Source organism: Peromyscus maniculatus, chromosome 23, assembly GCF_049852395.1.
Source record: "Peromyscus maniculatus bairdii isolate BWxNUB_F1_BW_parent chromosome 23, HU_Pman_BW_mat_3.1, whole genome shotgun sequence".
Taxonomy (NCBI): domain Eukaryota; kingdom Metazoa; phylum Chordata; class Mammalia; order Rodentia; family Cricetidae; genus Peromyscus; species Peromyscus maniculatus.
This window is the reverse complement of record NC_134874.1, coordinates 50,018,512-50,045,221: the sequence shown is the minus strand read 5'-3', so window position 1 is coordinate 50,045,221 and position 26,710 is coordinate 50,018,512. Positions and strand designations below refer to the sequence as shown.

Below are 26,710 nucleotides of genomic sequence, written 5' to 3'. Positions count from 1 at the left end.
TGTGTGTACTCCAGAGCTTGCACATACATGCGTGCACGCATACTACACACATGCACACCCCCCACACACACCTTATTCCCCCAGATACACACGTACACGCTTATAAAGAAGATAGACTCTGGGGAGAGAAGATGACAGGTTGGAGACAGCCATTGCTTTTCTGTGTCCTTATGAGTCTGAGACAAATTATCAGCTGCATGACTTCAGGGAGAGCTGGCTGGCTCGGCTGTGCAGCAGCACACAGCAGAAGACGGGAGATCTGGTGAAGCCCAGACACATCGAAGTTTATATCTGCAAAGTAAAATGAAATGAAAACAAAGGTCCTCTTCTCAGGTGCTTCGGTCCTAGCTTCATTTCTCCTGCTGTGCTAAAGCACAGTGGCGAAAGCGACTTAAGGGAGAAATGTTTTCTTGGCTCAACAATCCCAGGTCACAGTCCACTGTGATGAGGGCAGGGCAGGAACTTGAAGCAGCTGGTCACAGTCGCAGTCAAGAGCAGAGAGGAAAGCAGAGACGGTGTGTCTCTCATGCTCATCTCCCTCTCCACCTGCACAGTCCAAAATGCACACCCAGGGAAATAGTGCTGCCCAGGTGGGTGGCGCTCCCCACTTCAATTACTATAATTAAGACAGCCTCACGGAGAGTGGCCCACAGGCCAACCTGACTTAGGCAATTCCTTAGTGAGACTCTGGGGATTCTAGATTGTGTCAGGTTGACAAAATTGACCATCATAATTGCCCTCGCTAGGGCTTGAGGCAAAGGAGAGAAAAGAATGCCAGAGTGAGTCCCACAGGCACACAGCCTGGTACTCTGCAAACTGCGCTTTCAGATGGGAGGAAGCGGGTGCTGAGGAAAGGGCTCCTGTTCCTCCCAGCTTGCTCACTGGTGCTGGGCTGGGTGTCGTATTTAGACAGGCCTTACAATCAAGTCTTCGACTTGGAAGAGCAGAAGCCCCTGCATTTTATTTCTCTCTTGCTCTCTCTCTTTTATTTTAAATTTATTTATTTTTTTTTACATCTAGACCACAGTTTCCCCTCCCTCCCATCCTCCTATTCCTTCCCCACCACCTCCCCTCTGCCTCCCCATCCACTCCTACTCCACTTCTGTTCAGAAAGGGGCAGACCTCCCGCAGACAGTGACAAAACATGGCCTATCAAGTTGCAGTAAGACTAAGCACCTCCCCTTGTGTTAAGGCCAGGCAAGGTGACCAAAAGCAGGTGAAACAGTTAGAGACAACCTCTACTCCACCTGTTAGGAGTCCCATAATTAGACCAAGCTACACAACTGGAATACATATGTGGAGGGCCTAGGTATTGAGAGCTGCTGGTAGCGAAAGTCCATGAGAGTATACAGCAGTGACAACTAGTGTTCACAAGGTCAACCTATCAGAACTAAGGGTTCTGTTAGAGGAAACCATCATGCAAGGCGTTATGGAGTTACTGCCTTTGGAATGAACTGGCTGTCTCTGGTTGTAAACTTCTTGTGCAATAACAGCTATGATTCTCCCCATTTACCATGCATCTCCATGTTAGTGTACATGTAATCTCAAGATTGCATCTCAGTCTTCGGCACAACTTTCCCTGTACATCTGGGGTAATTGGACAACTGCCCCCAGCTGCGTTTATTTTTCATTAACATATATCTGGCCAGGGCCATTCTCAGACAAAAGTATTTCAGCAAAGATACCTTTTTCCAAAGACAAATGTAGAGAAATAAACATTAGCTCATCTCACCCACAGATAGAGAAAAGAACAGCTAACAAATTCTCAACCCCTTACCTTCACCCTGGGTTATTTACACAAGACCTTAAACTTAAGAGATTTACTGGTCCCATTTCTGGGATGATGTTTTAGGCATTTGTTAGATACTGAGTTAAGGCAGTTACTTCCCACTGACCCAAGGAGATTGCCTACAAGGCCAGGCAGGCAATAGGTGCCAAGCTTTTCTTGTGCAAATTAAGTTTTTATTTCTTCTCAGCCAGGTGTGATTCCTAGATTTTCTCCTCAGCAATTACTCTGAGTGAAAGTGCTTTTACTAACCAAATACTACACGCTCTGACATAGATTGCTTAGCCACCTAACATATGTCCCTCTCCCTATCAGAAAGCAGCTGCAGCCAGGAGCGGGAAAAGCGGCACCAAAGACAGTTTACTTTCTTGTGACTTACTGACCCCTAACATTCTATGTAGCCATTTCTAGATTATAGTTTGAGCACATAAATTCCCTAATTGATCTTAGCCTTTAGTTGACCCTACCAGAGAAGTCCCCTTTAGTCACTCCCCTTTTGGGTTGTAATTGGAAGCTGACAATTAATTGCTTTATGAGTGGGTCCTTATCACCTCTCTCTGAGACCCTGAAAACTTCAAGCCTCGCATTGTTTTACCAAAGAATTACTGTGTGGGTATTATGGTGAGAAAAGACAGTGGTGGGTGACCCAAAGGTTAGTTTCTTTGATTCCCGAATAAGGAGCTCAGCGGCCACTAAAGCACTGGTTCTCTGAGAGCACTGGGAGAAGAGAATTGATGGAGAAGAACAAGGATGAGGACGGAGATGGAAAGAACTAGGTAGAATGATGAGAGAATAGCAGAAGGGACTGAGAGCAGGAGGGACTGAGAGGAGCTAAGTAAGAGAGCAGAAAAGAAGCTGTGTAGTTAGAACCGCCGTAGAAGAATAAAGTGAATGGACTAACGAACTCAGTGTGCTTAGATTCATTGAACATCCCTCAGATTAGAATCCTCAGCTGGTTGGTAGACTCTTCTGTGGACCCTGGGAGCAGACAATCCAGGCTGGACCTATTATTGTTTGTATTTCCTAGGTCAGTCCCATGCAGGCTCCCCGGCTGGCAGTTCAGACTCTATGAACCCAGGTTAGTTGATTCTGTGGGTTTCTCTTAATATCCTCAGAACCCTCCAACAGGTTCTCCTCCAGGCCCCAGCACTTCACCTCCCAGACCTAACTCGTCCCTTCTCCCTCTATGTAAAAGAAAAAGAGGGGTATGCCCTTGGAGCCCTAGGCACCAGCTGGGACCCTCCTTTGCACCTGTAGCCTACCTGTCAAAGAAACTAGACCTCACCACTCAGGGATGGGCACCCTGCATTCATGCTTTAGCAGCTGCTGAGCTCCTTATTCGGGAATCAAAGAAGCTAACCTTTGGGTCACCCACCACGGTCTTCTCTCACCATAACCTGTCCCATCTCTTAACTTATAAATGCTTACAAACTTTACCTCCTTCCTGGGTTCTTTCTCTCCAGGTGGCATTACTGGAAGATGTCACACTTACTTTCCAGACATGCCTACCCCTTAATATTTCAAGCCTCCTCCCTCAACCTAATGCTGACGATTCTCCATCTCATTCCTGCACTGAAACCTTAGAGGATCTACTGCCCCACTCTTCACACACACACTCAGGCCACTTATACCTGGTACACAGATGGCAGCTCTTTCTTACATGAAGGTACTTGTAAAGCAGGCTATGCCATAGTGTCAGATACTGAGGTAATAGAAGCACAGGCATTACCTGCACACACCACTAACCAACAGGCTGGGCTGATAGCTCTCACCGTGCCTTCCAATTGGCACAGGGGCAATCCCTAAATGTTTATACAGACCCCAAATGTGCTTTTCATATCCTCCTGTCCCACACTACTATCTGGAGAGAGTGCGGACTCCTTACAGCAAAGGGAGGATCCACATCTAGCTCAGGCCAAATAACGGCCATGCTAAAAGCCTCCCACCTCTCCAAGGCTGTAAAATTGTCCATTGCCGGTCTCATCAGACCAACAGTTCCATCACCTCTAAGGAAAATAACTAGGACAGCGGACCCCCACGGCCAAGACCCACCCCATCCACCACAGGGAATCCATACAGTACAGCTCACACCCTCACAGGCAGTTCCTGACACTAGGCAACTTCTGTCCTATCTACACCAGCTCTTCCACCCTAATAGTCTTGCTCTGCCTCAGTTTGAAAAAGCCCAACTGCAGCCCACCGCTGAGGACTTACAGTTCTTAAGAACTATTACTGCCTCTTGTGAAATTTGCCAAAAGTCAGACCCTAACACCAGATATCAGAGCCAACCTTTCCCCATCCATCAGGCTAGAGGGTCCCTTCCAGGGACTGACTGGCAGCTCAGTTTTACCCACATGCCCACTGTCAGGAGAATTAAATATCAACTCGTGATGGTGGACTCATTTTTGAATTAGGTTCAGGCGTATCCGGTTTCTAATAAGCGCGCTCAGACAGTTGCAGATCTCCTTCCCCAGGCAATTATTCCGCGATTTGGGATTCCTGCCTCTCTTCAGTCTGACAATGGTCTGGAGTTCACCTTCCAAGTTTCCCAGACACTAGCTAAGGCTCTTAATATTCCTTGGCATTTTCATATCCCGTACCGTCCTCAGTCCTCAGGGAAGGTGGAGCGCACCAACTGGTCTTTAAAATCCATCCTTACTAAGATGTCACAGGAACTTCACCTTGACTGGGTAAAATTATTGCCTCTTGCTCTTTTTAGGTTCTGGCCCTTCCCATGCAACCTCTTCAGTTTCCCCATTTGAACTGATATATGAGAGACCGGCCCTAACATCAGGCTTCAGATCCAAACCTTCACCCCTCCCAGACAGCCTGTTAATTCCCTTACTCTGTCATCTTAGGTCTATCCTGTGAAACTTCACAGACCATTCCTTACCTCAGCCATGTGATCATTCATGCCCACCCACAATCCACATTGGGGATCAGGTTCTTCTTTCTCCTCCAGGCCAGCACCCCCCACCCCTTTCCCTTAAATGGCAGGAACCCTTCAAGGTGGTTCTTGTAACCCCAACAGCTGCTAAGCTCAAGAGCTTTCCTCCTGGATTCACCTGTCCCACATGAAGCCTTTTACCTCAACTTCGCCCCAGAAAAATTTCTCTTCATACACAGTGACACAGACAGGGCCCTTCTCTCTCAAGTTCCAGAGGACACCAGAATCCACTACCTTGTCACCAATTCCAGAAGAATGAGGTTTCACCCCACAAGCTCTTACTTTCTGGCTCCCTCTCCTAATTAACTACTCAGCTAATTGTTACAGGACCACCATAGAGCCAGAGGCCAAGGACCATCAAATATACCCAGATCGTAAGGAATACTAACAGTCCAGAGATATTCACACCCTCAGATCCAAAAGGGTCTGGACTCTGCAAAAAACAGACTTTAATATAACAATCCATTACTGTTAAATGTCCTCAGCAATTGATCACCCATGTCTTCTGGACGCTAAACTACAAAGGAAAACAGGTGCCTTGAGGTTTGTCTGAGATAAGGGTTATGTCAGATAAAAATTAAAAGCATGTTCCAAATCTCTTCCTCTCGCTCTCACTAACATTAACCAATGAAATTCTGATAGCAGAGTACTAAACATTATAATATCATGTTATATAATCATCAGCTCAAGATTTTAAATTCCTGTCATGGCTGCTTCTTAATACATTTAAAATTTCTTCTGAGCTCCAGAACCAGCTTGAATCTACCTGGACAGGTCGGATCCACTTCAGATAAGTGTAACCCAAACCTTCCTGGTCCTGGGACCCCCTCCCTCACCTTGGGAACCCCCAAGGAAATTTTTTTCCTGAGCTTCCTCCTCTGTCTCACCAGCACCTTCTTAGACCCAAAGAGCCACAGAACCCCAAGCCGAGGAAGATGATGGGTGATTCCAAAGCAGCAGATGGCAATCTACTACTACCCCAGGATGTCTGGCTACCTCAGAAGCCCCCTTCCCTGCCCCTGCCCAGAATTAACTGATGCTCACCAAGTCAGCTGGAAGAAGTTTTGGGAAACATGATGCCCCCCACCCCTGCTCATCTGCCATTTTTTTTTTTTAAAGAACAAAGAGTCCGGGATGATAGGATTCCTAGCCTCATCCGCATGGCTACACACGTGCTGGCGAGATGCTTAGTCATTTCCGGGGCCATATGTCCTATGTAATCTGTGTGCATAATTTGTGCTCAGTGTGATCATGTAATCTCTGCACATGCATGGCATAGCTATGTAAGCCCATATGTGCACACATGGGGGAGTCCATAAAAGGCAGATCCCACGTACCCTCCCCCTCTTTCTGCACAAGTCTTCCAGATAGGCCTAAGCACATTCTTTTCTGTCCCTCCCTTCTCCTAACAAACTCTGATAGTGAGTGTTGTTGTGCCTTGTGACTTTTTCTTGCAGGGTAAACAGTGCCGTGTGATAACTAACATTAGTGCTTCAGACACACTTGGTGGAACCAGGTGTCTGCTTAGCAATTTTCTGTGTCTGGGCTGTACTGGCAGTGTCTCTGGTATGAGGAGACTACTTAAAGTAGGTAGTCCCTGTGCTGAGCTGATGGAGTAGCTTAAGTGTCCCTGTTTCCTCCTGTCAGATGCTCAGGGCCTCAGGCCCAGCCTGGGAAGGCTGACAGCCCAGCTGGCCCTCACTGCATCCTCTCTTCAAGCTCTCAGAGCCTCACACTCTCCAGGCCAGGTCTGCTGATTGCTGGCAGGAATTCAACACAAAGTGGCTGCTGGAGCCTGTGAGCTCTGGCCTTGAAACAGCCCTTTAGTATAAGTCATCTTAGTTGGATTTGAGGGCAAGAACGACTCACTGCCTCTCTCTGCTGCTCATTTAGGAAAATTGCAAAATGATAAGCCTGGGGAAAATCTAGCTCCATCTGAGTTGTTATTGAGTTCTCTCTCTCTCTCCTACTTCCTTCTTTCCTCTCTTTTTGTTCCCCCTCTCTCTTCTTCCTTCCTTATTTCCTTCCTTCCTTCCTTCTTTCCTTCCTTCTTTTTTTCTTCTTCTTCTTGTACTGGTGATGGAACCCCAGGCCTCATGAGTACCACCAAACAAGCACTCTGTCACTGACCTCCACCTCCCATCAATCTATTTTACTTCTTATTTTCAGACAGAGTTTCACCAAGCCACCCAGGCTGGCTTTGCACTTGCTGTGCTCCTGCCTTAAACTCGGCGCAGCTGAGATTGCAGGTTTGTGCCTCCAGGCTTGGCTTCTGTAATCTGCCTTTTGTCCTCAGGGTGGCAATGGTGATTGAGACCTCTTGGTAAGATTGTTCACTAAATCCAGCTCTAAATGGGACTCTATATCCTTTCTCCTCTCATCACGGCTCAAGGGACATTGTGGTGGAGCGGGCAACCAGATATTCAGAGTCAAAGGTCCGGGTGGGGGCTCGGGGTGTACTGTGAGGCAATGTCTTCATAACAGGGGGTTACATCCAGAAACTCACAGCAGCTGTGGGTACCTGCACAAGATTAGGCCAGTCAGCATTCTAGCATGCATGGGTGGGGGTGGAGAGCCCTGAGACCACGTCTCTACTTGAGGAGCTATTGGTGGTTGAGGGCTGCCGGGGAAGAGAGTCAGTTTTTATCAGAATTGTGGTCCCTGGTAGGCTGTCCATGCTCCTGTTGATGACTCTATATCCTTGTGCACATGGGCAGCACTAATTGGAGTTAGTGTGTTTTAAAATTTTAGAAAAAGACCCTCCAAAACAAGAGAGCATGAAATTGGGGGGCATTCCTATTCAAACCACCACAAGGGACAAAGTAGTCAAACTGTCTCTGATTTTCCATTGGAGGGAGTAAACAGGAAGTCAGGGTAGGGAATTCCTGGGTTGGAATGTGCAGCTTTAAGATGTGAGGGAAGTGAGGAGGGGGTGTGTCTAATTGAGGTGCATGCATCCTATGTGTGGGGATGGGGAGGATATGCTGCCACAGGAGTCACTGATAGTCCTCTGATGTCTCAGAGCCTGGCAACCTGAATTCTGTAGCTTCCTTGGAGGAGAGATAATGGAGCCTGCCATTCTCCTGAAATCCAAGCACCTGCTAGCTTAGACATTCAAAGGCGTGTTCTTAGCAGAAGACCTGCTATTTCTCCGACAGCTGCTACTACAGATGCTCCTGGTTCAAGCAGCAGTCTTGTGTAGACTCTAACAGAAAGAGCAACAGACACCAGAAAAATCTACAAGTCAACGGAGCAGACAGCCAAGGTTAAGGCTCCAGCACCACCTACCTGTCACTCCATGGACTGCCTGCCTCCGAGGCGTACTGAATCAGCTGTGCACGTGCAGTCCCTGCCAATCCCACCCAACAGGTGGGCTGGGTTATTCATGCTGCAAGTCTGATGCCTGGGCTCTGCTGTCTTCAGAGTTCCCAGTACATACTGCACACTGCTGGTGGCTCTGCATTTATGGGATTTTGGTGGAATCCTTGCTCCTGCAACTCTGTTATTCATTGTCATATTGGGAACTTAGCAACAGTTTTGCCTCTGTGATTGGTTCTCTCTGGGCCTCTAGATTTTTTGCAACATTGTTTGACGTCACAGTAGTTATTTATCTACAGAAGCAACAGAAGGAAGGAAGGGTTTATTTTGGCTCAGAATTCAAAGGAACAGTCCATCATGGCAGGGAATTCATGATTGCAGGACCTTGCGGCAAATGGTTACAACGATTCTGCACCCACGAAGCAGAGAAAGATGGATACTGGTGCTCAGCTCTCTCTCTTTCTGCATGTGTGTTGTATGAATGTGTGCATGTGTGTGTGTGCTGAACAATGTCAGGTGTATTCTTCAATCACTCCCACCTTATTTTTATGTATTTATTTATTTTGAGACAGGATCACTCACAAAACCTGGACCTTACTGTTTTGGCTAGACTAGCAGGTCAGTGAGCCCCAAGATCTATCTCTGTCCCTTCTGCTATGGCTATGCACCATTACGACCAGCTTTTTACATGAGTAATGTGGTTCTAAACTTACATCTTGTGCTCGTGCTTTAACCATTGAACCATCTGCCTATCCCGTCTTTCTCCTTTGTGTGCAATCCTGACCCTAACCACAGCCTAAATGTGGCCCCACTCACATTTAGAATGGGTTTTCCCATCTCAATTAACTTCATTTAGGAACTCCCTCACAGACATGCATAAAAGTTTGTCTCCTAGGTGATTCTAGATTCCATATGATTGACAATATTAAAAATCACATGTATTGAGAAGGAGGAATCCTGTTTCAAAAGCTCTTAAATTCTGTATACCTATAGAACTGCCACCACATAAAAGGTACCAGGAGAGCCATAGAAAAAGGACTGAGTGCCATAAGGAACAGCTAAGAATTGCTATGCCAGGACATAAAAAGGAGATACCCAAGTGGCCTTCAAAAGCATGTGCTTCCTGCTCTCAAGGCCTGGGAAAGGATGGGCTTCTATTAAGATCTGAAATGCCTTTGAAGCCTATTGTGTGACATTATTCCTGATTCCTCAGGAAAATGTTGTTGTTTGTATTTTACTCTTTTTGAGGGGCCCGCCCCCCAGCTCCCAAATAAATTCACACATGTAGGCTTATTCTTAATTATGAATGGCTGGTCTTAGCTTGGCTTAGTTTCTTGCCTGCTTTTCTAACTTAAATTATCCCATCTACTTTTTGCCTCTGGGCTTTTCCCATTCTCTTACTTCTGTAAATCTTACTCTTACTCCATGGCTTGCTGTGTAGCTGGGTGGCTGGCCCCTTGAGTCCTCCTCCTTCTCTGGCTGCTAGGTCTCTTCCCTCCTCCATATCTTTTTTTCTTCTCCTCCCAGATTTCTCCTTCTATATATCCTCTCTGCCTGCCAGCCCTGCCTAGCCTTTCTCCTGCCTTGCTATTGGCAAATTCTTTATTAGACCACCAGGTGTTTTACACAGGCACAGTAACACAGCTTCACGGAGTTAAATAAATGCAACATAAACAGCCGGATGGTGGTGGTGCACGCCTTTAATCCCAGCACTCTGTGAGTTAGAGGCCAGCCTGGTCCACAGAGCGAGATCCAGGAGAGGCACCAAAACTACACAAAGAAACCCTGTCTTGAAAAAAGAAAAAAACAATGCAACATAAACAAAAGTAACATACCTTAAATCATATTCCACAACAGGAACATCCAAACATCTACTGCCACCTTGTTAGGAAGCCAAAAACAGGCCAAAGTATGGATATCACCAAAGCCCAGCTTGGTAAACCAATGAATTTATTGGGATTATTCACAGGAGCATGTGTGAGGGTCTCCATACAGAAGCAGAAATGACTCAAAGGCAGCTGCACCATCAAAATCCACCCTAGCATGGGTGAATACTCACGGAAGCTGGATATCTAGGGCCCTCTGCATGACCTGCAGACAACTGGAAGAATCAGAGAGTCTCTCTCATCAGAAGTCCTTACTGCTTATGTAACTCTGGGGAGGGAGAAGCCTTGTGAATCAGGTTTTAGGGACTTCCTGAGACTTGTGAGTTGTTGATTTCCTGAGTCTTTACTTTAGAACTTCCTGAATCTTTAATAGGCTTCCCTCCAAGGTAGAATGTTTCAATTAAGAGGAAATTGCTACACAACAATATCATTGTCCAGACTCCCTTCTATCCCTGTTGACGTCATTATCAGAAAGCTGCTCCGTCACACCCTTGCATGCGTTTTTACTCATTGCATGTCCAAAGTGAGAATTTTTCCTATTTTATGTTTTGGTGTCCATTTAGGTATAAAATCTACTTTCAGGGCACTCCATTAAAGGCAAAAAGAAGCTGTCTGAATGTCTTTGCTTTACCTTTTCTTCTGACTAAGTTCATCACTCATCTTCAGTCTTCCACAAAGCCTTATGGTCTGGACACAGTGCACATAATTCTTTATAACTTCGTAGCAAAGATGGCCTTTGCTCCTGTTTCCAAGAAAATTTCCATCTGGGACCACAGATGGCATTTGCTGTTTGTATATACTTCTGTTCTCCCCCCGCCACCTTTCTGAGATCATAATATAATTACATCTCTCTTCGTTTCTTCCCCTCAAACCTTTTCATATACTCTTCTGCACTTTCTTTCAAATTTATGGCTCTTTTCTTTCATTAATTGTTGCTACATGCATACATATTTATGTATATAAACATATATATATTCCTAAATATAACCTGCTCAGTCTGTATAATTTCACTCATACATATGTTTTCAGTGCTGACTGCTTGGTATTGAAAAACCAGTTGGTGTGCTTTTTCCTGGGGAGTCTCTTTCTCCTGCTCTCAGCATCCTTAGTTGCCTGTGGTTCTTTGTGTGGTGCTGAGGCCATGTGGGCTTTCTCCCACCTGCTTTGGCATGTATATTGGTCTTATTCATGTTCAGTTTATTTTTGGGCAGTCATGCCTGTGAGAATTTGTGGGTGTAGCTTCTGGCATTACTAGGAGACACAATCTTATTGCAAACTCCCTGATCCTCTGGCTCTTACATTCTTCCTGCTCACTCTTCTGTAATGTTCCCTGAGCCTTAGGTGCAGGAGTATTTTGTAGATGTATCCATTGAGACTGGGCCGCACAACTCTGCATTTTGATTGGTTGTAGTTTTCTGACGTGGTTTCTGTCTGTTGCAAAGAGAAGTTTCCTTGATGGGGGTGAGGACTCTGTAACTGTGAGTATAAGGACTAATACTTGGAATGTAGTTGGGTGTTATGCTGACTTAGTACGTGGTGGTTGTAGGTTTTCTATAAGATGCTACTCCATAGTTGGCTAAGTTTCTAGTACCAGGTGTGTTTTCCCTCTTGTTGAAGTAGTCGTACAATTAGAGAACTGTTGGTTACCCTCAAGGTGTGTGTGCCATTGCTGTACTGTTAGGGTTATTGTACCATGTGTAAGTGTTACACTCAGACAGACAGGTGTCCTGGCAACCTACACCATGTGGATTATTATTGTGGTTCATAGGCACCGTAGCTGGGTAGGACTGTCGATGGCTTCTTTCCTTTGGAAGCTTGCATGGCACCTTATGGTACCATGAATGCTAGTCCTCAGAAAGGAGGCATTTGGGTCACTTCCAGCTCAGGGGCCTCTGAGCCCTGTTTCTGAAGTGCATGGTGTCTTCAGCAATAGAAACTCACCTTCCACCTCTGGGGCATGACCAAGGGTAATAGCAATAGGCTGTATGTTTTAGAAGTCTCTTAGACAGCTCTGACCAACAACTCAGAAAAAAGTGTCTCAAAACTGGTGTTGGGGTTTTTGTTAGGTGGCATTGGCATTATGAGCCTAGATGAGAAAAGTTTATTTAAGCTATATATGTATGTTCATAATCCTTATTATGTGTAGTATGAGTTTTTGAAAGATAAATAGTTAATAGTGTGGTTATTTATGACTTTTCAGAATTCTTACTGTTATTTTACCCTCTTCTTCTGTATTTGCCTTTCTCACCCTTCCCTCCTTTCTCATTTCCTTGATCAGATCACTTGTACCCTGCTGTTCTTCCATTCTATTGCTCTCCCTACCCCAGCAATGGTCCTGTTTTATGTTCAGTTACTATTGGAGTTTTCCCAAGGGCCTGTCCTGAGAAAATCCCTCCCAGAGTCCCGGGGAAGATACTATATCTGGTGTGGGGTTATCTGAGGGAAAAGAATCTATGTACAGCATGCTCTTTCATCTGTTTACTTTATTTCTTTAAGACAAAATTCTATCTATACAGCTTCAGCTCTGACCTCACATACAGCTCCCCTCTGTAGCTACTTTTCTTGTTTTCTCATAGTCCTAACTAACTAAGCTCCTATGCTTTTGACCTCATCTTCGTCCTCTGTTCCTTCACCCTCCAACTTTCCTCCCTTGCTCTTTACCCCCTGGCCCTGAGAAACTCTGCCTTCTTCTCTTCTTCCCAGCTGCACAGCTCTGCCTACCATCTACAGAAACTGCCTTGTTCTTTCTCTCCTGGCCACGTGACTCTGCCTGGTCCAGGAGTTCCACTCCAGTATTTACTGCCCCTGGTTATGCAAAAAGCCCTATTGTCCTGAGAATTGCTCTGCAACTGCTACTAGGCCTGAAGGAAGGGGATGGTCTGAGCTTCATTTGCACAAGAAACAAAGCTATGCATCTACAGCCCGCCTGTCTGCAAGGCCCTGCAGGGGTGTTAGTACCTAGTGGATCAGCAGCAGTCTGAAAAACTAAACTGTTGCCATAATGTCTAGTAGTATATGGACACAAGAATTTCATAGCAGAAGACAGCTGGTATAAATTAAAAGCTAAATAACACCAAATATTCCTTGATCAATGGCTTTCCTCTAGAAAAATTCCTTGATTTTTCTAGGTATAGCTTTAATATACAGCTGAGTCTCTATAATATATTCTTGTGGCCTGCTGTAAGTTACTCTAGGACATGTACTCACATCTGAAAATTTGGAGTTAGGAGCCTCCAATGAGAGAGAACATGCAATATTTGTCCTTCTGGATCTGGGTTACCTCACTCAATATGATCTTTTCTAGTACCATTCATTTTCCTGTAAAGTTCATGAGTTCATTTTTCATTAAAGCTGAATAGTATTCCATTGTGCATATGTACCATATTTTCATTATCCATTCATCTGTTGAAGGACATTTAGGTTGTTTCCTTTCCCAGCTTGTGTGAGTAGAGCAGCAATGAATGTAGCTGAACAAGTAACTGTGCAGAAGGATGACACATATTCCACTTCAGGCTTATGCCAAGAAGTATAGCTAGGACATATGACAGATTTATTTCTAGCTTTCTGAGACTCATTCCCTACACTAAACTCCAGAGAGGCCACATCAGTTTACAATCTCACCCACAGTGGAATTTTTCCACTTTTCCCACATCCCCTCCATCATTTGTTGTTGGTTATGTTGTGCCCAGATCACGACCCTCAGAGAGACCACCAAAGACGAGCATGCCGGAATGCAAAAGCAAGGTTTAATTCTGAATACACAAGTCTAGGCAGGGACTTCGCCCAATACATCCAACACAGTGGAGGCTGGAGGAAGTGCCTGCCTGTCTGAAAGCTCAGTTTTTAAAGGAAAAAATCACAAGGTTACATCATTTAGGGGTGCTAGTATGGGTACAATTCTGATTGGCTCGCTTCTAGGGGCTTTCTAGAAATCATGGCTTAATCTTACTTCTAAGGGAGTGGTTACCGCCACCATTTCTCATTGGCTGCCCTCAGGTGGGGGTATTTTATGGTTGGTTACCTTGGAAACCAGGCTTGGAACATTCTATAGTCTGGCAGTCATTACCTCGTGACTATCTTGTGACTCTGTACTTTTATACTTCCTGGTTTCTGGAGTCTGACCTGACTGGTTTCAATAACTAATGGCCTATTCCCAAAAGGAGAAATCTTAGGCCTTAATTTTTGGGTGAAAGCATCTTGGTCTTATTTCTAAGATGGCTCATTTTGGTCTCACAGTTATTTTGCTGGAAAATTCAATGTTGTTTTGAATTGTACTTCTCTAATTGCTAAGGATGATGAACATATTTTGTGATAGTTCTTTGCTATTTTTTTCCTCTTTTGATAACGCTCTATTCTTGTCACAGGCCCATTTTTTAAATGAACAATTGGCCTTTTTTGCTTGTTTTTGATTTTGCTTTTCAAGATAGAGTTTTTCTTTATAGTCCTGGCTCTTCTAGAACTTACTCTGTAGACCATGCTGGCCTTGAACTCAGAGATAAACCTGACTCTGCCTCCTGAGGTGTGTACCACTATCACCCAGCAGGTTTATTTGTTTGTCTGTTATTTTCAGTTCTTCATATATTCTGGATACAAAAACTCTGTCAGATATCTAGCTGGTAAAGATTCTCTCCCATTCTGTGGGATTCCTCTTTTTTTTTTTTTTTTTTGAGTTCATCTTTTTTTAATTTAAAAGTTTATTTCATTTTACATACCAACCATAGTTCCCCCTCCATCCCCTTCTCCCACTCTTCCGCGCCCCCCCCCCCCCCCCCCCCGCCGCCCCATCCACTCCTCAGAGATGCTAATGCCTCCTATGGGGAGTCAACAAAGTCTGGCATATCCAGTTGAGGCAGGATCAAGCCCCTCCTCCCTGTATCAAGGCTGAGTATGACTCCATAAAAAAAGGGCTCCAAAAAGCCAGTCCATGTACTAGGGATAAATCCTGGTCCCACTGGCAGGGACCCCTTCAACTTCCCAAGCCACACAATTGTCACCCACATTCAGAGGGCCTACCTCAGTTCCCCAGCTGTTAGTCCAGAGTTCATCAGCTCCCACTGGCTTGGGTCAGCTGTCTCTGTGAGTTTCCCCATCTTGATCTTGACCCTCCTTGCTCCTATAATCCCTAACTGGACTCCAGGAGCTCAGCCTAGTCCTTGGCTGTCAATCTCTCCACCTGCTTCCATCAGTTACTGGATGAAGGTTCTATGATGACAATTAGGGTAGTCATTGATCAGATTATAGGGGAAGGCCAGTTCAGGCTTTTCCACTATTGGCTGGAGTCTAAGATGGCGTCATCCTTATGGATTCCTGGGAATTTTCCTTGAACCAGGTTTCTCCTTAACCCCAGAATGGCTCTCTCTATCACAATACCTCTTTCCTTGCTTGACCATCCCATTCCTTCATGTTTTCATTTCCCATCTGCTCCCCTTCCCCCCTCACAGTTTATCCAGGAGATCTTATCTCTTCTCCCTTCCTAGGGAAATCCATGCATGTTTCTCTTAAGGTCCTCCTTGTTGCCTAGCTTCTCTGGGGTTGTGGATTGTAGCCTAGTTATCCTTTGCTTTGGGTCTAATTTCCACTTATGAGTATATACCATGTTTGTCTTTTTGAGACTGGGTTATCTCACTTGGAATGATACTTTCTAGTTTTATCCATTTGCCTGCAAATTTCATGCTGTCATTGTTTATTTTGTTTTTGTTTTGTTTTTTGTTTTTGTTTTTGTTTTTTTGTTTTTTACAACTGAGTAATACTCATTGTGTAAATGCATCACATTTTCTTTATCCATTCTTCAGTTGAGGAGCATCTAGGTTGTTTCCAGGTTCTGGCTATTATGAATAATGCTGTTATGAACATAGTTAACCAAGTGTTCTTCTGGTATGATTGATATGTATGTACCCAAGATTGGTATCTTTGGGTCCTGAGGTAGATTGATTCCCAATTTTCTGAGAAACTGCCATACTGATTTCCAAAGTGGCTGTACAAGTTTACACTCCCACCAACAGTGGAGGAGTGTTCCCCTTGCTCCACATCCTCTCCAACATAAGCTGTCTCCCTCTGTTTTTGATCTTAGCCATTCTGATTGGCTGTAAGATGGTATCTCAGAGTCATTTTGATTTGTATTTCCCTGATGACTAAGGATATTGAGCAATTCCTTAAATGTCTTTCAGCAATTTGAAATTCTTCTGTTGAGAATTCTCATAGCCCATTTTAAAAATTGGATTATTTGGTATTTCGATGTCTAGTTTCTTGAGTTTTTTATATATTTTGGAGATCAACCCTCTGTCAGATGTGGGGTTGGTGAAGATCTTTTCCCATTCTGTAGGCAGTTATTTTGTCTTATTGACAGTGTCCTTTATCTTACAGAAGCTTTTCAGTTTCAGGAGATCCCATTAACTAATTGTTGATGTCAGTGTCCATGCTACTGATGTTATATTCCAGGAAGTTATCTTCTGTGCCAAAGTGTTCAAGGGTACTTCCCACTTTCTCCTCTATCAGGTTCAGTGCAATTGGATTTATGTTGAGGTCTTTGATCCACTTGGACTTGAGTTTTGTGCAGGGTGATAGACATGGATCTATTTGCATTCTCCTACATGCCGATATTCAGTTACACCAGCACCATTTGTTGAAGGTGCTTTCTTTTTTCCATTGTATACTTTTGGCTTCTTTGTAAAAAATCAGGTGTTCATAGGTGTGTGGATTCATGTCAGGGTCTTTGATTCAATTCCATTGGTCCACATGTCTGTTTTATGCCAATACCAAGCTGATGCCAATGCTCTTCAAATTGTTCCACACAACAGAAATAGTAGGAACATTGCCAAACTCTTTTATGAGGCTATACATACTTGACACTAAAACCACACAAAGATGCAACAAAGAAAGAGAATTGCAGATCAATCTCCTTCATGAACATTAATGCAAAAATGCTCAATAAAATACTGGCAAACCAAATCCTAGAACACATAAAAAAAAATCATCCACCATGATCAAATCGGCTTCATCCCAGAGATGCAGGGATGATTCAACATACAAAAATCTGTCAATATAATCCACCATATAAACAAACTGAAAGAAAAAAACCACATGATCATCTCACTAGATGCTGAAAAAGCCTTTGACAAAATCCAAAACCCTTTTGTGATAAAGGTATTGGAGAGATCAGTAATACAAGGAACATACTTAAACATAATAAAGGCAATTTATAGCAAGCTGACAGCCAATAACAAATTAAACAGAGAAGAACTCAAAGTGATTCCACTGAAATCAGGAACAAGACAAGGCTGTCCACTCTCCCCATATCTATTCAATATAGTACTTGAGGTGACTTGTTCCATAGGAGGCCTTCAAGAGCAGGAGCAGCAGAAGCAGGATGGGCTTCATTTTCCTTCGTGATGGAGCTTGAGCTTCAGTGGGTTGGAGGGGTGTTTTGATGCCTCCCAGGTCTCATCCCGGTGTTCTTCTGGAAGGGCGAACTGGTCTGCCAGTCGAGCATGGGAGTGGTGGATCCAGGCTGCAATGCTGTCCGCCTTGAGAATTGTGGGTGTGGTCAGGACAACAACATATGGCCCTTTCCATCTTGGCTCCAAGGTCCTGTGTTGGTGTCTAGAGATCAGGACCCAATCTTCTGGTCTGAACCTATGGGGGTTTGGGGTAGAAGCAGCCTTATAAATGGCCCAAAGGTTAGGCCAAACATCTTGATGGGTGAATTAGTGTCCAGAAGATCCTGGTCTGGAGGCAATCAGCTCTGTCTGCAAGCTTGGTATCATAGGTGAGGGGTTCCCATACATGATTTCAAAGGGGATAAGTCCCATCTGATAGGGTGAATTTCACACCCTAAATAAGGCAAAGGGAAGAAGAGCCACCCAGTCTGTGCCAGTCTCTAGGACTAATCTAGTTAAGGTCTCCTTTAGAGTTCTATTTACCCTCTTAACTTGTCCTGAGCTCTGGGGTCTATTGCGCAATGCAGTTTCCAATCAGTCCCCAATGCAGTTGCTATTCCCTGACTTACCTGAGAGATGAAGGCAGGGCCATTGTCAGACTCTATCATGGCTGGAAAACCGACCTGGGCAGGATTTCTTCTATCATCTTCTTTGCCCCCATGTTTGCAGTTTGATGCTTGGTTGGGTATGCCTCATCCCATTCAGAAAAGGTATCTATAAATACTAACAGGTATTTATAGCCAAATTTTCCTGACTTAATTTCAGTAAAATCCACCTCCCAATATGCACCTGGTCAAGTTCCTCTTTGCCTGGCACCAGGGTTGGAAGGGGTTGGAAGGTGTTAGTCATCTGACAAGCATGGCATCTGGATACTATTTCTTCAATAGCTTGGTTGCCATTCTGTATTTTTACATGTGCTCATCTCAGTAGGTCTTACATTCTTCAGATTCCCAAATGGGATGACTGATGAATCTTTTTAAGCATGGCCAGTCCCATTTCTTGTGGCAGGATGACTCGCCCATCTGCTGTTCTCCACCAGTCCTCTATTATATGAGTCTTGGGCAGGGCATGGATCCAGGCTGCTGTGGGATGTTCTGTATGGCAAATGTGTTGCTCTGATTGGTCAATAAATAAAACACTGATTGGCCAGTGGCTAGGCAGGAAGTATAGGTGGGACTAACAGAGAGGAGAAAAGAAAGAACAGGAAGGCAGAAAGAGACACTGCCAGCTGCCACCATGACAAGCCGCATGTGAAGATGCCGGTAAGCCATGAGTCACATGGCAAGGTATAAATTTATAGAAATGGGTTAATTTAAAATATAAGAACAGTTAGCAAGAAGCCTGCCATGGCCATACAGTTTGTAAGCAATATAAGTCTCTGTGTTTACTTGGTTGGGTCGGAGTGGCTGTGGGACTGGCGGGTGAGAGAGATTTGTTCTGACTGTGGGCAAGGCAGGAAAACTCTAGCTACATCAGGCTAGGTCAGCCAGGGTGCACTGGGGAATCTGCTCAGTTTTTAAAGGCAAAAGTCACAAGGTTATATCAGCTCGGGGTGCTAGTATGGGTACAATTCTGATTGGCTCAAGTTTTAGGGGCTTTCCAAAATTTCTGTGTTATCTTACGCTATTTTGACTGGTTGTTTGTCAAACTTTATAGACTATCTCTGGCATTGGGACATTCTATGGCTAATCAGTTGTTACTGGATAGCCCTTCAAACATCCTGACTTTGTACTTTTGAGTTCCTGGGACCTATGTCAGCAGCTCTGAGAATTTCAAAACTCGGGCCTCCTTCAAGCTGGGGTAAGGGACTTGCTTGAAATGGGGTTGTTTTGGTTCTTCACCCTGGACCTCTTGGACTTGATAGGTGGAAGTTTAGATGTTGTCCACTCAGGTTCTGAGAGATGAAAATTCAGATGTTGAGTTTGGATCCTGGACAACTACGTACATCAGTGGTGAGATCTGGGACCTGGACTCCAGTCCCAGAGAAGAAGAAACTGAGGTCCAGTCTGTTCTTGGTCTTGGCGAGAACACAGGCATGCTGGGATGTCTCATTATCCTTTTCTTAGGATGTCTATGTCATGACTACATCCCCTGGTGCTGCAGATGGTGTCCATCTTGGTGGTACTCCTTGCTCAAGGTCAGGGTCAGGTTCAGGGTCAGCATGACTGTTAGGACTTCCTGCTCTGGTCCTTCATCTGAGGCCGCTATCACAGGTGGAAGTGGAGCTAGGAACAAATACTTCAGTGGCTTTTTCAGGAACTGAACAGAGACCCTCCTGTCTCTGATCTATAGAAACAGGGGAATAGGATTGGGGATGGTCCTGCATTTGCTTGCCCATGTGGTTCTGTCTTTTTCTGGGTGTCATGATTCCTCTTCTTCAGATGGGACTAAAAAAGACATTAGATCTCAGAAACCACACTCCAGAGTGCCCAGTGCAAGTCATGAAATATACTAGGTGTTTTGTAATTCATTTTGTCTTTCTCATGGCACAGCTCCTGGTATCTACAGCTCACAAGATCAGGAGACTAGTAATTTACCAGGAACTGACCCACTTGAAAAATGTCAGTGAGTGACATGAAGTTCAATCTCTAACTACTCCAGAGAGTCTCCACATATTCTCTTTTTCCTGGAGTCACTAACAGTTTTTGAGCCTCTGCTTTTTCACCTGTGAAATGGGAACATGTGGTAACAACCAGGATGACATTAGGTGTCTCACAGGAGGCCATGTATTCAGTTAATTCAGGCTTTTGGTTTCTGCTATGAGTTCTAAATCCTTGACTTTTCCTGGTGTGGAGGAGATGGGACTGTGTCCTAGTTAGGTTTGATTGTCAACTTGATACAATGTAGGGTCATCCGAGAGGAAAAACTTCAAATGAGGAACTGTCAAGATTAGATTGGCCTGTGGGCATGGTGTCATGGAGGGTTTTCATTCTTAACTGATACAGAAGGTTCAGGCCACTGGGCAGTACCATTAATAAGCAGGTGTTCATGGGATACATTTTTAAAAGCCCTTTAAGCATAAATTTGGAACAAGCCAGACAGTGAGCTAGCAAGCAGCATTCTTCCATGGTTCTCACCCTAATTTCTGTGAATGACGAATTGTGACCTGGAAGAACAAGCCAAAGAACATCCCCTCCCTCCTTAAGTTGCTTTTGATCAGTGTTTTATCATAGCAACAAAGTGAAACTAATTAATTCTAAGTCAGGATGCCCAGATTTTCCTGGAGTGGAGAGGAATCTCCAGGTGAAGAGGGCAATAATTTATCCTTTTTTCAGTGTTGAGGGAGGGTCTTGGGGCTGGAGAGGACACTTGTTGATTAAAGCATTTACCAAACAATTATGAGAACCAGAGTTTGGATTCTAGCACCCACATACTAAACTAGGCATCCCAAGTATGCTTGTAATCCCAACTCTCATGTAGGCTAAGATGAAAGAATTGCTAGAGCTTGCTGTTTTCCTAGCTAGCGAAGAAATCATGAATGCCAGATTCAGGGAGAGGTCCTTTCTCAAAGGAATAGCCAGAGTAACAGAGGGGAAACATAGTTCCTTCTTCTTACCACTGCATTCATGCCTGTGAATCCACACATGGAGAGACAGATCCACAAAGAAATAAGGAGGGAGGGAAGGAGAGAGAGAGAGAGAGAGAGAGAGAGAGAGAGAGAGAGAGAGAGAGAAGAAAGAGAGAGATTATTATGGAGTGTGTAGGATAAAGGTTGGGCAAGAATGGGAATGTGGGCAATTAAAATATGGTTCCCCTCCCACCCCAACAGATTGACTGTGCTGACCCTGGGAATGGACTCTCTTCCAAGGCAACTGCTACTACTTCTTCAAGACACAATGGAACTGGTACAAGTCCTTTGAAGACTGTAAGAATATGAGGGCCCAATCAGTCATGATTAAAAATGCCAATGAGCAGGTACACTTGGTGGTGGGGCTTCCTTTTTTAAAAGATTCATTTTATTTGTGTGTACATGTGTGTCTAGGCACATGTGTGAGTGTGCCCTAGAAGGCTAGAAGAAGACACCAGATCCTCTGGAGTTACAAGCAGTTGTGAGTATTCCAATGTGAGTGCTGGGTATTTGTAGGCAGGTAATGGTTGCTAGAGTAGAGGGGCTTATGAGCCCCCTAAAGGATCTGGAGGCAGTTAATTAGTGGGGGACTGAGAGACATTTTCTTCATTGGTATAGCCACTTGTAAGGTGCCCACTTTCCTATAAATAACCCCTCACTCATGCTTCTGAAAGCATCCCTGCTTGGGTCACACAGAAAAAGCCATGAAGGTAGAAGGTGGTGTATGGGAATAATCAGCAGGAGTGGGAGGCAACAGGAGAGGATAATGGGTGGTGGATATGGTCAAAACACTGTGTGCTAATAAAAAAAGGTTGAAGTCAGACTATAAGCAGAATTTTCTGTTTAGTGTTTGTGGAAATACCAGATGGCTAGGGTAGGCAGGAAAGGATATCCTCTGATTCCTCTTCTCCCTTCCAGAGGCTTCTTGCAAGAAGCTTATAAGAATAAAGGCTCTATGTGAATGGGGATCTCAGACCTAAATAAGGAATTGTGGCAATGGGTAGATGATTCCTCTCTGTTGTTCAAGCATGTAAAAGGGATGAAAATATACTGTGAGTATGGATCTGGAACTCTGATTTGGGATACCTTTAGGGCTCCTCACCACTTCCTAGGCATGGGCATCTGTGACATTCATTGACTTCAGACAAAACAGCAGTTGTATAAAATTCAACTGTAACTATAAAAGAAGCTTGCAGCCTGTGGAAGTGATTTGAACACCATGTGCCAATAGGAAATCTATGGTACAATAATGTCAGTAGGGCAGGAGACTGTTACCATGGAAAAGTTAGTTTATTATACTCACAGATGCTGATAGAAGGAAGCATGGTGGCCCACATGGGACCATTGGTGGAGAGGATAAGAGATTTTATAATGGTGTCTATGAAAATAATTCTTGATAAAGGTGCTGAGGCCTAGGGTAGGCTAATTTCCATTATTTCAGTGGACTAAGGGATTTAGATGCTGGTTTAGTACTTGGGGGTTATATCTTACTCATGGTCTACCACTTGTATTTGTCTATTTCTCAACAAAGACCATTTGTAGGTTTATCTCTACATTTTATATTATATGATTTTAAAGCTCCTAAGGCACATGAATTTTATAATATCCTCATGTCATTTGGTGAGTATAAGTAAATTGGTTGCAACTCTGTGGGTCTGGTCCCAGGTTTCAGCACCAACAATGTAAGTAAATTTGCTGCAACAACTCTGGAGAAAGGTGTCTTGATTACCTGGGGAGTCAGACAACACCTTGAGCTGCTTAGGACAGCTCTGACAGCTGGAACTGCAAGGAGACAGTTCAGCCCTGGAGGGTGAGGTATCCCAGATACCTTGAGCTGCTCAGAACAACAGCTCTGCCCTGAAGGTGTCCTGGACACCTGGAGCTGTTTAGCACAGCTCTGACAGCTAGAACTGCAAAGAAGCAGGCCAACCCTGGAAGGCAAAATTTTCTGACTTCTCAGGAAAGTCAGGCCTGGATCTGCTTCAGCAGGGAAGGGTATCCTGACTGTTTGGGAAAGTCGAGGTATACCTGGTGTGATGGGGGATGGTCTACCTGCAGGATATAGCATTCCTGCTCCTCTCCTGGAGAGCCACTACAGCTGAGCTTTTCTCAGCCCCCACTCGAGGAGGCTTCCTAGCAGAGCTCTGTTTCTTTGGCCTAAGATGTTGCTTCTTTTGTTTCACTCTGCACAAGGGGAAACCCCTGCAGAAATGTAGCAATCTCCTCTGGCTCCTGAGAAAAGTGTTACTTTTCAGCTCTCTCTTGCTCTGTCCACTGAGGGACATCTCAGTAAAGATCTGTTCAGCTCCTCGTTGCTCTGCTCTTTCAGCTCTCCCTTGTTTTGTCCAGTGAGGGATGTCTCAGAAGGATCTTCTCTACACCAGTGAATGAAGATCTTCACATCCAAAACTCTTTTGATAAAGAGATTTATTTGGGAAGGAGGAGTCCAGGAGAGTAGCTGCCTCTACCAGGGTGGAGAGAACAGCCTTTTTAAAACTGACTAGGCAGGGCAGTTTTTACAGGATGTCTTGGGGGTAGAGTCAACCAGGGGTTGACTTGGGGCCCAGGGTTCTACTGTCCTGCTCTGTGATTGGTTGGTTTCACAAGTCAGTTGGCCAGGGCAGAGATGGCTCTGACCTGACTGAGCCAAACTGTGTGTCTTTCACTGGCCTTATCTGAGCCATCTTTCCCTAATTCTGGGCTCCAGGGTCAGGGTGGGTATCTTTGGCCAGCTCCTTTTCCCTACAGTGAGCATGGCTGTTAATAGCAATGCTTGTGGGAGAATTTCCCCCTGGGGTACACATGGTCTGGCTCCAGAGTGGAAGCACCTAGCCTTAATCCACCTTTCGTTTCTTGGTTACCTTTTTGTTTTTCTTATGTCCTCTATGTGAATCTTGTCTGAGAGTTTCCCAAGGGCACAAAGCATGTGCAAAACTTGTTTTGGGAAAATCCAGCAAAGTGTGATACTCCTTGATGAAGTATTTGCATTGACATTGTCCCTTTGGAGACCCAGTCAGGTTGTTTTGAGGCTATGGAAATCAACTTGCTTAAGTGTAAATTTGGAGTACAATAAAGATGCTTTTGGCTAAGGGAAGGGGTCTCAGTCTGTGTGGAGGCTGAGTCTCCCTGCAGCTGGAAGGCTAAAGACATTCTTAAGGTGCATTGTGTTTTCTTGTGAACCCACACCCACAACAACACTTTGCACCCACATGAGGCTCAAAGAACAGTTGACCTGGACACCTTAAGGACTGGAGGAAATCACCCTCAAGGTAAGGGGACTCCAGGATTGTCAGGGTCATGGGGATTTAAACTCCCCATCTCAGGAGCAACAAATGTGCAGTTGCTAAAATTCTTGTTAAAAGAAAAAACAGTAACTGCACATTTTTTAAAGATAGAAATAGAATGGCTCCTGAGACAAAAAGTAAATCAAGGAAAAAGGCCCTTTTCAGTAGAGAAGAGGGAAGGAAAGAAATAAAAGGAAATTTCCATTTGAAAAGGGAGAAATGCTTAATTAAGAAAAAGAGATTTCCCCAGTAAAAAAAGGAAAAATATTGAATCAAGGCCTAAAAACTAGAAGGCCCCATAAATGGAAAATAAAGGAAAGAAAAAAAGCCTCTTCCTAGTTGTTAGTTATTTAGCTGCGTTGTGTTCTTACCCTGCAAGGAAGTGTCACGAAACACGACAGAATCCGCTTATAAGAGTTTATTAGAGATACAGGGATAGAGAGTGCAGGCCTGTGGGAGAGACATGTGCGTGGAGAAGAGGAAGAGGAGAAGAGGGCCGGGAATATGGCGCTCCGCTTTAAAAACCAGCTGGGGGCGTGGCCAGGTCACGTCACTACTCCACGCATGTGCGTAGATCACATGGTCACGTTGCACGCTTACGTAGCCATGTAACGTCACGGATTCTGGTCACGCGAGATGCCTTGGCCGGAACTTGCTAGGCGGAAGTGTCCGCCTGGTAAATGCGACCGTTGGGGGGCGGGAGGCGTGTTGTGAACCCTTCACTAGTAAAAATAGAAGAATAAAAAAAAGGCCTTTTCTGATATAAAAATCCAGGGTAGCTGAAACTCAGAGCTCTTCCTGCCTGTCAGCTCTTTCACAGATCTGTGGTCAGCACAGAGTGGAGGCATCTGAATTACAAAGAATGACTGGAGGGAGGTGGGGAGGGGAAGGGGGGATGGGGAATGGGGTGCTTACTGCTGCAGCCTGAGTGAGCAAACACAGGCTGAGAGCTTAGAATTTTGTTGTTTTCTTAAAATTGGTTTAAATGTTTCTTATTTTTTCACTTAGAGTGTGAATAACTCAATATTAAAGATCTTTCATGGGAAATGTTTTGTTGTTGTTGTTTTTTCCTAATAGTGGGAATAACTCATTATCGAGGATCCCTTCATGGGAGAAAGAAAAAATTTTGCTCTTGTCTGTTGATAATTACCAAAAATTTGGCTCTGCTCTTTAAGTTGCTTTCTAGAAATTCTTGGAAATTCTATAGAAATATAACACCTGAAATTGATTGGGTTGTTACCTTATTAAGTAATGTTGTTGCTAAGATAAACCCATAAAAAAAAATCTCTGACTGATAAAGAAGTTACAAAATTATTTTTCCAGTAAATAAAATACAGGTAAATTGTTCTGTCCACATTGTTAATAATTGGCAATTTACATTAATGTGTTACTTGAAATCTATAAAAAAAAAAGGATCTTTTTAAGATTTTATAAAAACACTCTAGAAGAGTATTAACTCTTCAAATCCTATAGAGATTGTATTTAATGCTTTTATAATTGGCATATGTAAAAAGGACCATAGAGGGGGCTGGAGAGATGGCTCAGAGGTTAAGAGCACTGCTTGCTCTTCCAAAGGTCTTGAGTTCAATTCCCAGCAATCACATGATGGCCCACAACCATCTGTAAGATGAGATCTGGTGCCATCTTCTGGCCTGCAGGGATACATGCAAACAGAACACTGTATACATAATAAATCTTAAAAAAAATAAATTAAAAAAAGGACTATAGAAATAGAAGCTGGTGATAGAATTGCTCAATTATTATTGCTTTCATATTTTAAATGCAAAATGGCACCTATATGTAGAACTAGAGGCTTTGAAAGTACAGGAGAAAAGCTGCTTTGACAAACAGTTATCAATGATAAACAGCCTAAATTAAAAATAAAATTATATGGGATTGAGATGAAAAGATATTGGATTCTGGTGCTGCATATATCTATAATTTCACAAGAATCCTGAGAGCCCAACTGGCCTCTACAAGAAGTCAGGAAAATGGAGGCCATTACAAGATCTTAGAGCTGTAAATAAAACCATGCTTCTCATGGGAGCAACATAGCCTGGTTTGCCTGCCCCTGTGGCAATTCCTGAACATTGGCATTTAATTGTGATTGACTTATATGGATGATATTTTATTAGCTGCTAAAGATAAAAAACTTGTTTTTAATGCCTTTTCTAAATTACAAGAGGTTCTTAGCATGGCTAATTTACAAATAGCCCCAGAAAAGGTACAGGTATCTTTTCCCTATCATTATTTAGGTCATGAATTGTTACACACGGGCATACGTCCACAAAAGATTACTCTGCGTACGGATCAGCTACGTATGCTTAATGATTTCCAAAACTTTCTGGGAGATATTCAATGGCTTCAGTCCACTTTAAAGATTCCAACAGGTCAACTTCGTCCTTTGTATGATGTCTTAAAGGGCGACCCTGACCCTTTATCTTCCCGTGAATTAACAGCTGAAGGGCGTACAGCCCTACAATGA

The 26,710-nt window shown here is 44.1% G+C and overlaps 1 protein-coding gene across 4 annotated transcripts in view; it reads right to left on the bottom strand.

Moving 5' to 3' along the window:
* Positions 1 to 26,710, bottom strand: part of LOC102910281 (CD209 antigen-like protein C) — a 43,515-nt gene that overhangs the window by 9,794 nt on the left and 7,011 nt on the right. For 2 of the 4 annotated variants that reach the window (XM_076561338.1, XM_076561337.1), the window contains one exon: positions 97 to 291. The exons of the other annotated variants lie outside the window; for them this stretch is intronic. The gene's annotated coding sequence lies outside the window, so the exon portion shown is untranslated. The remainder of the gene's footprint in view (positions 1 to 96; positions 292 to 26,710) is intronic. 4 annotated transcript variants of the gene reach the window in all.